The sequence below is a fragment of the Heterodontus francisci genome, chromosome 23, assembly GCF_036365525.1.
Source record: "Heterodontus francisci isolate sHetFra1 chromosome 23, sHetFra1.hap1, whole genome shotgun sequence".
Classification (NCBI taxonomy): domain Eukaryota; kingdom Metazoa; phylum Chordata; class Chondrichthyes; order Heterodontiformes; family Heterodontidae; genus Heterodontus; species Heterodontus francisci.
In genome coordinates this window covers 14,193,219-14,207,208 of record NC_090393.1, presented here as the reverse complement: position 1 = coordinate 14,207,208, position 13,990 = coordinate 14,193,219, and positions in this window count along the sequence as shown.

The following is a 13,990-nucleotide window of genomic DNA, read 5'->3' as shown; positions in this document are numbered from 1 at the left end:
CATAGAGTATAAAAATTGGCAAGTCATGCTGCTGCTGTACAGAACCTTAGTTAGGCCACACTTAGAATATTGCATGCAATTCTGGTCGCCACACTACCAGAAGGATGTGGAGGCTTTGGAGAGGGTAGAGAAGAGGTTTACCAGGATGTTGCCTGGTCTGGAGGGCATTAGCTATGAGGAGAGGTTGGATAAACTCGGATTGTTTTCACTGGAACGACGGAGGTGGAGGGGCGACATGATAGAGGGTTACAAAGTTATGAGTGGCATGGACAGAGTGGATGGTCAGAAGCTTTTTCCCAGGGTAGAAGAGTCAGTTACTAGGGGACATAGGTTTAAGGTGCGAGGGTCAAAGTTTAGAGGGGATGTGCGAGGCAGGTTCTTTACACAGAGGGTGGTGAGTGCCTGGAACTTGTTGCCGGGGGAGGTGGTGGAAGCAGGTACGATAGCGACGTTTAAGAGGCATGAATACATGAATAGGATGGGAATAGAGGGATATGGGCCCCGGAAGTGCAGAAGGTTTTAGTTTAGACAGTCATCAAGATCGGCGCAGGCTTGGAGGGCTGAATGGCCTGTTCCTGTGCTGTACTGTTCTTTGTTCCTTGAGACGGTCAATGCATGTTGATAGTTCAATACACTGTACTAAAGATAGGTAGGTTGTGGGTTTGTACCTGAGCTTCCCCACATGGTTAGTACTTATTCTCCATTGTCTTATCAGAGGAAAACTATGAGCAGAGAGCATGCACTTGCCCACAGAGAGTGAAGCACAAAACAGCAGAAATCAGCCCATCACAATCAACTGAAGATTAAGTTAGGTCTCACATCAGGCCATCTACCTGCTCCCTTGGCTGGGTATTGGCAGATACCACAGATAAAGCTTAACCAGAAGGAAACCCAGGAGAGGATTGGGTGTCTTCAAAACCAAGTGTTCACAAATTCTAGTCCCTTACGCTATCTGCCAGTCAGATTTATCGTTGCAGCGAATTTTCATCCGTAACTAGGCCACAAAGTGATGTGGCCTTAAGGAGCAGAAACATCATCCAGAGAGCAGCTGTAAAATACTGTTGAAGTTGAATACTTCAAATGAAGTTTCCAAACTGGGACCATTTTTACTATGAAACTTGCCCATAAGGAACCAAGCAGCAGAAAAACCTTACTGTCAGCTTCCCTGTGGTGAGAAGTGGTAACATTATAAATTGGATTTCTCCACATGGTTCAGAAGACAGGCCAAAGACGTCTACTTGGGAATAAAATACTCAAATGTGGCTGTGCCTTTCCCTTAGAAGTACAGCTGAGTTTCCCATCAATAACTCTCCCCTTTGAAGCTTCAATGCCACAGGAGGCTCATAATGCAGAAAATCCTCTATAGTGGAACATTACTCATGCAGGATTCTGTGACAGAATCGTATTATCATTTACCAGGAATGGTGTCTGCTGAGAAAGGGCTGACTGAGTTAATGAGATCAGGGATTTAAACGGAGTACTGAAGCAGAACTATTGTGTAAGAACAAGCTTTTTTGAAAATGAGGTTCAGACTTATGTTGAAAGTTGTTAGAACTCAATGTCAGGCACACATTGATTTTCTTGTGTACCATAAAAACAAATATAGAGATGCACAATATACAGCTCATGGTAGAAACCCACTCTGTCATACATTCTATCCATAGGCAAGGCTTGAACTAAATACTACTTGTATTTATGTAAGGGCATTCATGACCTAAGAACACCCCAAATTGCTTTATGGCCAATTAACTACTTTTGAAGTGTTGTAATGTCGGAAATGCAGCAGCCAATTTGCACAAAACACGCTGCCTCTGATAACCTGTTCTGACGATGTTGGTTGTGGGATAAATATTGTCCAGAGCACCAGGTAGAAATGCCCTGCTCTTCTTTAAAATAGTGCCATGGGATCTTTCAATTCCACCTGATATAGAGCATTAAATAACTTAAGAATTAATCAGCCTTTTAGTCCTCTTGCAATGACCCACCTGGTAAAAACACTATCGAGTCCATAACTGCCATATCAGGGAAATCACAGAGCAGGCAATCATAACCTTCTTATCATTTTCAAGTTTATAAAATCAACCGGCTTGTGAAAATATTTATTATCTCACACTGCTGCTCTGATGCACCTCCAAGGTTTTTATGTTGTCCATATCTGTTTTATGACTTCCAAATGCCAGGGCTGCCATTTTGGAGCTCAACCTCTCCAGGTAACATTGTCTCTTAAACACACACTGCATGAAGGAAACCCCGACCAGCGCTATTTAAAAGGATCATCAACTACCTACAGGTTAGTTGCGGATTGATTGCTACTGGCTGCTGCTGCGATTGCAGACGTGTTTGGTGGTTTATAGAGTTCTGTCAAGTTGCTAAAGTCTAAAGGGAGTGATGTGGCATGTGCTGAAGGAATTCTTCTGACTTCAAGGATCCTGCATCAACTACTTGCTCCCAGACATGGGTGTTACAGTATGCATTCCCCTTGGCATGACAGGGAGATTGAGCAGAGGCAGTACAGAACAGGACAACTTTCTGGAAGAAAGAGGAGGAGCAGCAGGGGTCCCAGCAGGAGATCATATTGGCCCAGGGTGTTCAGGGAGCAATTCACCTACTGGAGCCTCAGTCAGGAACAGTGTGTCAGACATCTCTGCTTTAGTGAGAATGGCCTCACTGGAATCTGCCACCTGCTGTAGCCACAACTGCAAATTCAGAGCAGGGAAAGGATGGCATTGCCAGTGGCTCTGAGGTTGACTGCAGCCATGAACTTTTATGCTTCCGGCTCCTTCCAGGCCGGAATAGGCAATATTTGCAACATCTTCCAGTTTGCCAAACACTGTTGTGTAAGGGAGGCCACTGTGGCTCTGTATACCGAGAGAGGTGACTACATTTTATTCTCTCTTGCCAGAGAGAAGCCAATGAAGTGAGCATGTGACTTTGTGAGGATTGCAGGCTTCCCCATGCTACAGGCTTTGCTGATGATGCATGTCAATTCTATGATATACTACAATTGAGAGGGATTCCACTCCCTCAACATGCAGCTGGTGTGTGACCGTAGGCAGAAAATCAGGCAGATCAATGCCTGGTATCCTGAAAGCAGTCAAGATGCCTTCACTCTGCGGCATCGAACCTTTTGCGGCACTACTTCCAGGTCCTCGGGGCTTGACTGCTGCCATTGACTACCGTGGCTATCTGGTTCCATTGGCATTGCAAAGAACATAAGAACATAAGGGCCTCAATTATTTACTATCTATACTAATGACTTGGAGGAGGGGGCAGAGTGTAATATATCCAAATTTGCTGATGATACAAAAATAGGTGGCAGGGCATGTTCTGATGAGGACACAAAGAATCTGCAAAGGGATATAGAAAGGTTAGGTGAGTGGGCAAAAACTTGACAGATGGTGTTCAATGTGGGAAAGTGTGAGGTAATCCACTTTGGTAGGAAAAATAAAAAAAGCAGATTATTGTTTAGATGGAGAAAGACTGCAAAATACTGCAGTACAGAGGGATCTGGGTGTTCTTGTACATGAAACACAAAAGGTTAGCATGCAGGTGCACCAATAATTAGGAAGGCAAATGGAATTTTGGCCTTTATTGCTAGGGGGTTAGAGTTTAAAAATAGGGAAGTCTTGTTACAACTGTACAGGGTGTTGGTGAGGACACATCTGGAGTACTGCATACAGTTTTGGTCCCCGTATTTAAAGAAGGATATACTAGCGTTGGAGGCAGTTCAGAAAAGGTTCACTAGGCTGATTCCTGGGATGAAGGGGCTGTCTTTATCACGAGTGGCTAAACAGGTTAGGCCTTTATTCTTTGGAGTTTAGAAGAATGAGAGGTGATCTTATAGAAACATATAAGATTTTACGGGGGTTCGACAGGGTAGATGTTGAGAAGATGTTTCCACTAGTGGGGGAATCTCGAACTAGGGGGACATAGTTACAGAATAAGGGGGCATACATTTAAAACTGAGATGCGAAGGAATTTCTTCTCTCAGAGGGTGGTGAATCTCTGGAATTCTCTACCTCAGAGAGTTGTGGAGGCTAGGTCACTAAATGTATTTAAGAAGGAGGTAGATAGATTTTTGAAATCTCGGGGAGTTGAGGGTTAGGCAGAGCAGGCCCGAAAGAGGAGTTGAGGCCTGGGACAGATCAGCCATGATCTTATTGAACAGCGGGGCAGGCTTGAGGGGCTGAATGGCCTACTCCTGCTCCTATTTCTTATGTTCATATGTTCTTATGTTCCAGAACCTGCTCCAGCAAGAATGCACTTCCCCTTAAAGCAGTGCAGACTAGATTGAACTCATGCTAGACTTTCACAATTTTGCACTTCCTGATCAGGCATGCAGCTGCTAAACAGCGTGCTTAGCACTGGCTGCACACTGCAATCACGTAAATGAGCAGGCGGCATGAAGTTTGCGTGCTGTGTTCATGAGAAGCGCATTGATATCCCTATACCCATTTTTGGGGGTTATTGAGTTTTGACCGTGAAGCTGCACAGACCTATTTATAGACACAAGGCATTTGTAAATTGATTTGAGACTCTCAAGCAAGCTCTGTTGTTTTGTCAAGTTCACAACACTTGAAAATGTCATGGTCATATGGTTTTTATATGCCTGTTATCAATTAAACTATGTGTGCCCACTACCTTTAACTGTAGCAGTTATCTATCTCTCTGTATTGTATTCAAATTTTTGTATATGACACTTGCTGTCCATATGATAGTTACTTTCTATATTCCAATTTTTGAGTCGCAGTTTTTATTGTCAACATTTAATAATGGGAAATTTTATCATAGGAGAAAGCTGTCAACATTTGCACGTCACAGTGTAATTGCATGCCTACTGTCACTAAGTGATGCTACTGTGCAACCTCCTCACATCTGCAGCTCCTTAGATTCTATTGCCCACCAATTGGCGCAGTGGTTAGCACCACAGCCTCACAGCTTTAGGGACCCTGGTTCAATTCTGGGTACTGCCTGTGCAGAGTTTGCAAGTTCTTCCTGTGACTGTGTGGGTTTTCGCCGGGTGCTCTGGTTTCCTCCTACTGCCAAAGACTTGCAGGTGATAGGTAAAATTGGCTATTGTAAATTGCCCCTAGTGTAGGTAGGTGATAGGGAATATGGGATTACTGTAGGGTTAGTAGAAATGGGTGGTTGTTGGTCGGCACAGACTTGGTGGGCCGAAGGGCCTGTTTCAGTGCTGTATCTCTAAATAAAAATAAAATGCAGATGAAAATGTAAGCAACCAACATTTTATTGTTGTTATTCCTGTCTGATAAATGTAAAAAAATTGCCATTGTATAATGCCTTTCATGCCCTCATCGTGGCTCAACATGCTTTACAGTCAATTAATTATCTTTGAAGTGTAGTCACTATTGCTTTATAGTCAATTGTGCTAATAAATGTGCTAATCGTGAGGACTGGGCTGTTAATATTCAGGGATACAAAGTGTTCAGAAAAGATAGGGAAGGAAGAAAAGGAGGTGGGATGACCTTGTAGTGTTGGAAAGAGAGGATGCCCTTGAGGGGGCACAGACAGAATCCATTTAGTTAGAGTTGAGAAGCAAAAAGGGAATGATCATGCTACTGGGAGTATTCTGCAGTGAGAGAAAAAGGGACAAATCACAGAGATTTGCAAGAACTATAAAGTGGTGATAGTGGAGGACTTTACCCAAATCTCAGTTGGGATAATGTTAGAGAGTAAAAGGTAATGAGGGAGAGGGGCTTCTGAAATGTATTCAGGAGAACTTCCTTGACCAGTATGTTCCTTGGTTCAACTAGGAAGGAGGCATTGCTGCATCTGGTGCAAGGGAATGAGGTGGTCCAAGTGGACCAAGTGTCTATGGGTAAAAGTGATCAGTCAGTCGGGTTCGAAATTTCGATTTGATGAAGTTCATGTCAGAAAAGGCAGACTCACAAAGATATGTGGAACCAAACAATGAAGCCACTTCCATTGCTGCTGTGCAGATATTGCTGTACCTCTCTGTATCCACAAGACTCCAGAAATCAGTTATGGAGTATCTTGATTTCAGTTGAATGTCATTTTGAAGATTAATAATCTCCATTTCCAAATTGGCACAATCCATGTTAAACAGTGAACTCACCCGTTCAGAAATGTCTCTTACATCCACTCCCATAAAAGGGTTTGAAATTAACGTCACACACGGCTCCAGCTGCTTAAGGCACAAAATCTGTCATTGAATTCTTGGCCAAATCTGGTCAAGAGGTCACTGTAAGTGTACTTGCTGGCGTCTAGAAGTTTAGCAGCAGCTTCGAGCACAGATGGAAAGTGTTTTTTTCTGGAATTGTTGCGCCCAAAATTCCAGTTTTGATTGGAAAACTTTCACTGCACTTCTTTTGTCAGCAATTAGAGTCATAGAGTCATAGAGAGATACAACACCGAAACAGGCCCTTCGGCCCACCGAGTCTGTGCCGACCATCAACCACCCATTTATACTAATCCTACATTAATCCCATTTTTTCCCTCTCACATCCCCACCTTCCCTCAATTCTCCTACCACCTACCTACACTAGGGGCAATTTGTTTTACAATGGCCAATTTACCTATCAACCCGCAAGTCTTTGGCATGTGGGAGGAAACTGGAGCAGTTTTTTTGTTTTCCCTGCAGTTCACAGTTCAGGCTGTTTAATTTCTCTGTCTCATCTGTTAGAAATGCCAAGCCAAGCAGTCACACACTGTCTGAAATTTGCGTGGTACTTTCGTTCCTTGACTCCATAAAAGTTTTAATTTATGACACAAGGTAAAGAAATTAACACAGCACTTTCCCTCTGCTAAGCCACTGATTTCAGTGTGCAGCAATAATCCGATGATAATTTGTCGTACTCGGATGATAGCTCATCGAGAAGTAACTTGAACTGATGGTGTTGTAAGGCCCTTGCACATATTGAATTGATTATTTTCACAACAGGAGTCATAAGGTGATCAAATCCCATTGCTTAGCCACGAATTGCCTGTTGATGGGGTACTTCAGAAAACGAGGGAAATCAGGGTCTGCTTTCCACTTGCAATGGAACCCGCATGATGCCCAGTCATTGAAGGGGCTCCATTGGTTGTTATTGGCACTAGCTTGTTGATTAGCACATTCTTTTTTACAAAATAATTCTTAATCTCATTGTAGCTTTCAAAGGCAACAATATCAAGAATTCCTCTTTAATGGTGAACTCTTCAAACACCATTCAAATGAACACAGCCAGCTGGGCAGTGTCACTGGAGCCATCTGACTCATCACACTGAATGGAGAACCACTGACAAGTACTTAAATCCCTTGCTAACTGTTCTGAAATATTTGCAGATAATGAAGATACCCTTCTTGCCACGATGTTCACCACTAACTTCATGTCGGATATGGCAGGCATAATTTCTGGCTTGTTTTTGAAACCTTGAATAACGACTCGGCTGTAACAGTCATTGGGCCTGAAAGCGCTGCCTTGTTTTTGGTTAGAAAGTGAGCAACTTGAAAAGATGCCTCTGTTGCCATGTTATCTTTCTTCACTTGTTTAGTTAGAAACGATTGCTGTCTCTGCAATGCCACCTTTATTTCACTTACTTTTATTGTATTGAGATTACTTGCTGCAGGAATTTTTTCCCCCCCAAAATCCTAGTGTACCATTGCAAAGTGCTTTTGCACATTGCTTTTTTCCCAACTGCAACTCCCACACTGCAGATAAAACAGACACACTTGTCTTTAATGCATGGAAGCAAAAAAATCGTTCCCCCACTCTTGGTGAAAATAATATATCTTTTGTCTTTTTTTTTGGAAGGGCGTGCCTCACCATCCATGATTCGAGTCATCCTCCTTGCCGCTTGTTCTTTTCCGGGTTTACTAGGAATGAGGATGCTGATAAAATATCAGTAGAAGTATTGGAGACAGTAGAGGTAATGGATGGGGGTAAAAATTGATCGGCAGGATTTACTGGAAAGACTGGCTATGCTTAGAGTGGATAAACTGCCTAGTCTGGATGGCTTGCATTCCAGGTTGCTAAAGGAAGTGGAAATGGAGATAGTGGAAGGGCTTGCCATAATCTTCCAATCTTCTCTAGATACTAGATGCCAGAGGATTGCAGACTGGCAAATTTGACACCCTTATTCAAAAAAGGGTGTAAGGACATTCCTAGTAACTACAAGCCGGGTAGTTTAACATCAGTGATGGGTAAGGTTTTAGTAATAAAAACCAGGGGGAAAAAATTCAGGCACTTGTATAGGTTTGAGTTAATTAAGGACAGCCAGCACAGATTTGTAAAAGGCAGAAGGTTTGACCAATCTAACTTTTGGTGAAATAATAGAGAAGGTTGATGAAGGGAATGCAATGGACATTGTCCACATGGATTTTAAGAAAGTGTTTGACAAGGTACCACATAAAAGACTGGTTAACAAAACTGTGGCTCATGGAATAGGTGGGACAGTGTCAGCTTGGATAAAAAAATTGGTTTAAGGACAGAAAACAGTGAGTCATGGTAAATAGTTATTTTTCAGACTGGAGGATGGTAGCCCGTGGTGTTCCCCAAGGTTCTGCGCTAGTACCACTGATTTTTTTTGATATATAAATGACTTGGTGCCCTGCAGGCCCCCACCTGCCAAGAATGAGGCACATTAATTTCGCCACATGGACATTAAACTTCAAATTGTTGCTGGGAAGAAAAGAGGGCCTAATGCAAGGAATTGCTAGGCCGCTAGCCGGAAAGACAGTTTTGCATACTAGCAGACAGTGTTGGAAGAAAGGAACCAGTCCCTGTTCCCAATACACAGAAAGGACGTGACTAACTGGGTGTTGCAGAGTTTTGAACTGAGAGTTTTTAAATTGGAGAAACTGTTTTGAAGACAGAAAGTTCTTGGTTCCTGGATTGAGAACATTTCTCTCTTGTCTGCTCTCATCTTGTTCTCACCAGCTGTGGAATCCATTGAAGACGCAGGAACCCCAAGAGAGAAAAGTCTCCGATAGTGAACAAGGTTTAAGAAGAATACTGGGCCCCAGCGAAAAGCAAGAATGACCTATAAGCAAGAATGACCTACTAAAGGCCTCTAGAGTGAGCTCAAAGCTCAGTAACATGAAACACTTCAGATATTGCCTCAAACCTCTCCACTTTATTTTTCTTCTGCTCTTTTCTGTCTCTATTTGCATGTGCGTATCACGTATGCATGCTAGTGCGGGGCATGGCGTGTATCTGTAGGCGTTAACCGAATTAGAGTTTTTAGTTTAAGTTTAATAGATTTCACTTTTCTTCTTTAAACCTAAGAAAGTCTGTTTGTGCTCAAAAATTGGTTTAAGGACAGAAAACAGTGAGTCGTGGTAAATAGTTATTTTTCAGACTGGAGGATGGTAGCCCGTGGTGTTCCCCAAGGTTCTGTGCTAGTACCACTGATTTTTTTTGATATATAAATGACTTGGTGCCCTGCAGGCCCCCACCTGCCAAGAATGGAACACAGATATTTTGCCACTTGGGCATTAAATTTTAAAATTGTTGCTGGGAAGTAAAGACGGCCTATTACAAGCCCCTGACTGGAAAGACATTTCCATAGTAACAGACAGTGCTTGGAACAGACAAAGGGGCCACTCTCTTCTCCAATTTTATCCACAATGGACTTTTAATTACCAGACGTTGATGGTGGAGAGGCTAGCATTCCAGGTTAACTGCTAAGATGGCCGAATACACAAACAGACGTGGTCAGACCAGTTTAGTCGCATGTCTAACTGGCTGTTGGAGTTTTTTGAATTTGAAGTTGCCACAGAGAATTTGAACTCAGAAAGCTGTTTGCTCCTGGACTGCAAAGACCTTTCTCCTGCCTGCTCTCACCTTTTTCACAGAATTGAGAAAGTGTGGGGTGCGGCGTTTATCCGTAGGTGTTAACCAAATTAGAGTGCTCATTTCTTTGCCTTATAATTGGAAAGCGGTGAACAAGGATTCACCAAGGGGGAGCTCAAAACATGGTGTGTTTAAAATTAAACCCTGTTACAGTAAGACCAGGTGAAGGCTGAAAGGGACCCCCTAGACACTTTTCTCACCTGGTCATAACACTTGACTATTAGAATACAGAGTAAAATTTCAAAATTTGCCAATGATACCAAACTCAGAAGTGTGGCAAATAGTGAGGATGCAACTGGGCATAGATTGGCTAGCAGAATGAGCAGGCAAGTGGCAGAAGGAATTTAATAGAGAAGTGTGAAGTGATGCATTTTGGCAGAAGGAATGGGGAGAGGCACCATATACTAAAGTATGTGCAGGGACAGAAAGACCCCTTGAGGTCCATGTGAACAGATCCTTGAAGGTGGCAGGACGTATAGAGAGTGGTTAGCAAAGCATACGGGATCTTGAGCTTCATAAATAGAGGCATTGAGTGCAAAAACAGGGAAGTTACGCTGCACCTTTATAAAACTCTGTTTAGGCCACAACTAGAGGATATTGCGTCCAATTTTAGTCACTACACTTTAGGAAGGATGTGAAGGTCCTTGAGAGGGTGCAGAGAAGATTTACCAGAATGATTCCAGGGATGGGGGATTTTAGCTACAAGGTTAGGTTGGAGAAGCTGGGATTGTTCTCCTTGGAGTAAAGGAGATTGAGGGGAGATTTGAAAGATGTGCACAAGATTATGATAGGTTTAGAATGGGTAGTCAAAGAAAAGCTGTTTCCATTAGGTGCTGGTACAAGGACTAGTGTACACAGATTTAAGGTTTTGGGTAAGAGATGCAAGGGGGGATGTGAGGAAGAACCTTTTTACGCAGCGAGTGGTAATGACCTGGAACTCGCTGCCCACGAGGGTGGTGGAAGCGGAGATGATTAATGATTTCAAAAGGAAATTTTATGGACACTTGAGGGAAATAAACTTGCAGGACTAAGGGGATAGAGTGGTGGAATGGGACTAACTGGATTGCTCTACAAAGAGCTGGCATAGACTTGATGGACAAATGTGATCCTTCTGTGCCTCGCAAATAAGGAGATGAATGGCCAGTGTTTGTTGGTTAAAAGAAAAAAAGATTTGCATGTATATAGTGTCTTTCGCAACCTCAGGACATCCCAAAGTTCTTTACAGGCAATGAATTACTTTTGAAGTGTAGTCATTGTTGTAATGCAGGAAATGCAGCAGCCAATTTGCACACAGCAAGGTCCCACAAACAGCAGTGTGATAATGATCAGATAATTGTGCTGTTGATTGAGAGATAAATATTGGTCTGGACACTGGGGAGAACTCCCCTGCTTTTCTTCAAAATAATTCCATGGGATCTTTTCCTTCCACCTGAGAGGGCAAGTTAACCCCTCAACAAACAGTGGCGCAGTGGCTAGCACCACAGCCTCACAGCTCCAGAGACCTGGGTTCAATTCTGGGTACTGCCTGTGCAGAGTTTGCAAGTTCTCCCTGTGTCTGCGTGGGTTTTCGCCGGGTGCTCCGGTTTCCTCCCACATCCAAAGACTTGCAGGTGATAGGTAAATTGGCCGTTGTAAATTTCCCCTAGTGTAGGGAGGTGATAGGGAATATGGGATTACTGTAGGGTTAGTATAAATGGGTGGTTGTTGGTCGGCACAGACTCGGTGGGCCGAAGGGCCTCTTTCAGTGCTGTATCTCTAAATAAATAAATAAAAATAAAACACAGCAGTTCCTCAGTATGGCATTGGAGTGTTATGCTAGATTTTTGCGCTGAGTGGAACTTTAACCCATAACCTTCTGATGCTGAGGCAAGAGTGTTACCAACTGAGCTACAGTTGACACCTTAAGTGACAAAGATAATTGAAATAAATAAATATTGGTTGAGGGACAAATATTAGCCATAGCATTAGTATGCTGGGGGTTGGGGGGTGGAGGAGGGTGGGGGGGGGGGGGGGGCGCGGTGGAAGAGTGGTGGGGCAGAGGTTTTGAAAATTAGTACAACCTTTAAAAAGCCAGGAATGGCTAAAGATTATAGCTACAGACTTGCAGAACAGGAGCTAAATAGGAGACTGTATGACGTTGAGTTGAGTGACAGATAGCTGTAATAAATGGCTTATTACATGACAAAGGTAGACTGTGTTAAACAGATAAGAACACATAATTCATAAGTCACGATCTGATGCCTCTTGTAGCTGCCACCAAGGAGTCCTCCAAATGCAAGTCCTCCTGAGGTTATACTCCATGCTGCTACCCTACCTCCAAAGCAGCTAGAGCCACCTTGTGAGGAATCTCCATGCCCAGTTCTTCATGGACAGCACAGTTGCGCCGGGCACAAGATCTGGATATTGCAATGCACCTACAGCTTTATCAAGGCAGCGGAAATGCCCCTTTAAGATGCTGATAGTCCATTCAGACAGAGGCATATGCCTCATTGTAGCTGCTGTTCCTGCACCACTTAGAGGGTCATCGTCCATAGCAGCAAGGGGTACCCACAAGCCATCCATTTACATGACTATATTCCTTGAAGTGCCCGGGAATTGCTAAGGAATTGGCAACTTCTGGCAGCCACGTGAAGGATTGTTTGCATCCGGTTGTACGCAGTCTGGATGCCCCCCTTTCTGTTAAGCACGTTGGGAGGGTTAAGTGTAAAAGATCACAAAGGTACGTGTTGCCAAGTGCTGTGGCATGTGCTTTGGGAAACCCAACAATGTGAAGAGACTTGGTGGCTCTATAATGCTGCTCTGTTTCCTTGCTGCCATGCTGAAGTCGATAAACTGTGCAGCTGTCTTAAAATTTGTTAGTTATCTTATTGACACATGCCCACATAGCCTCCTGGTTGATATTGCATGGATCCCCCAAGATTGTTTGTTAATGGGGCTGTGGCCTCAACTGCTTTCTGTGGTAGCGAATTCCACAGGCTCACCACTCTCTGGGTGAAGAAATTTCTCCTCATCTCAGTCCTGAAAGGTTTACCCCATATCCTTAGACTATGACCCCTGGTTCTGGACTCCCTCACCATCGGGAACATCCTTCCTGCATCAACCCTGTCAAGTCCTGTTAGAATTTTATAGGTTTCTATGAGATCCCCCCTCACTCTTCTGAACTCCAGCGAATATAATCCTAACCGACTCAATCTCTCCTCATACGTCAGTCCCGCCATCCCAGGAATCAGTCTGGTAAACCTTTGCTGCACTTCCTCTGTAACAAGAACATCCTTCCTCAGATAAGGAGACCAAAACTGCGCACAATATTCCAGGTGTGGCCTCACCAAGGCCCTGTATAATTGCAGCAAGACATCCCTGCTTCTGTACTCGAATCCTCTCGCTATGAAGGCCAACATACCATTTGCCTTTTTTAACTGTCTGTTGCACCTGCATGCTTACCTTCAGCAACTGTGTACGAGAACACCCAGGTCTTGCTGCATATTCCTTTTTTTTAAATTTCCAAAATATACTTTATTCATAAAAATCTGTAAAAAATACATTACAAAACAGTTCCAAACAGCATCAAGTCAAAAAATACAAACAGTGCAAAGGAGGTCAGTTTACTTCAATACAGGAGTGAGTTGCGTCATAACCCTTCCATTTCATTTTTCATGCCATATACATTTTACAGCAAACAAAAATTTTCCGGATACAGTTCAAGGGGTTTTCCATGGATCCAGCCCCTCAGTTCAGCTTGGTGGGGGGACCTTACACAGTGGTCTTTCCCCATTGAGCCTTTGCTGCGGCTGCCCCAAGCTTTAGTGCGTCCCTCGGCACATAGTCCTGGACCTTGGAATGTGCCAGTCTGCAACATTCGGTGGTGGACAACTCTTTGCGCTAGAAGACCAGCAAGTTTCGGGCAGACCAAAGGGCGTCTTTCACCGAATTGATAGTCCTCCAGCAGCAGTTGATGTTTATCTCGGTGTGCATCCCTGGGAACAGCCCCTAGAGCAGAGACTCCTGTGTTACAGAGCTGCTTGGGATGAACCTCGACAAAAACCACTGCATCTCTTTCCACACCTGCTTTGCAAAGACACATTCCAGAAGGAGGTGGGCAACAGTCTCTTCCCCACCACAGCCACCTCGAGGGCATTGTGCGGAGGGTGCGAGACTCCAGGCGTGCAGGAAGGATC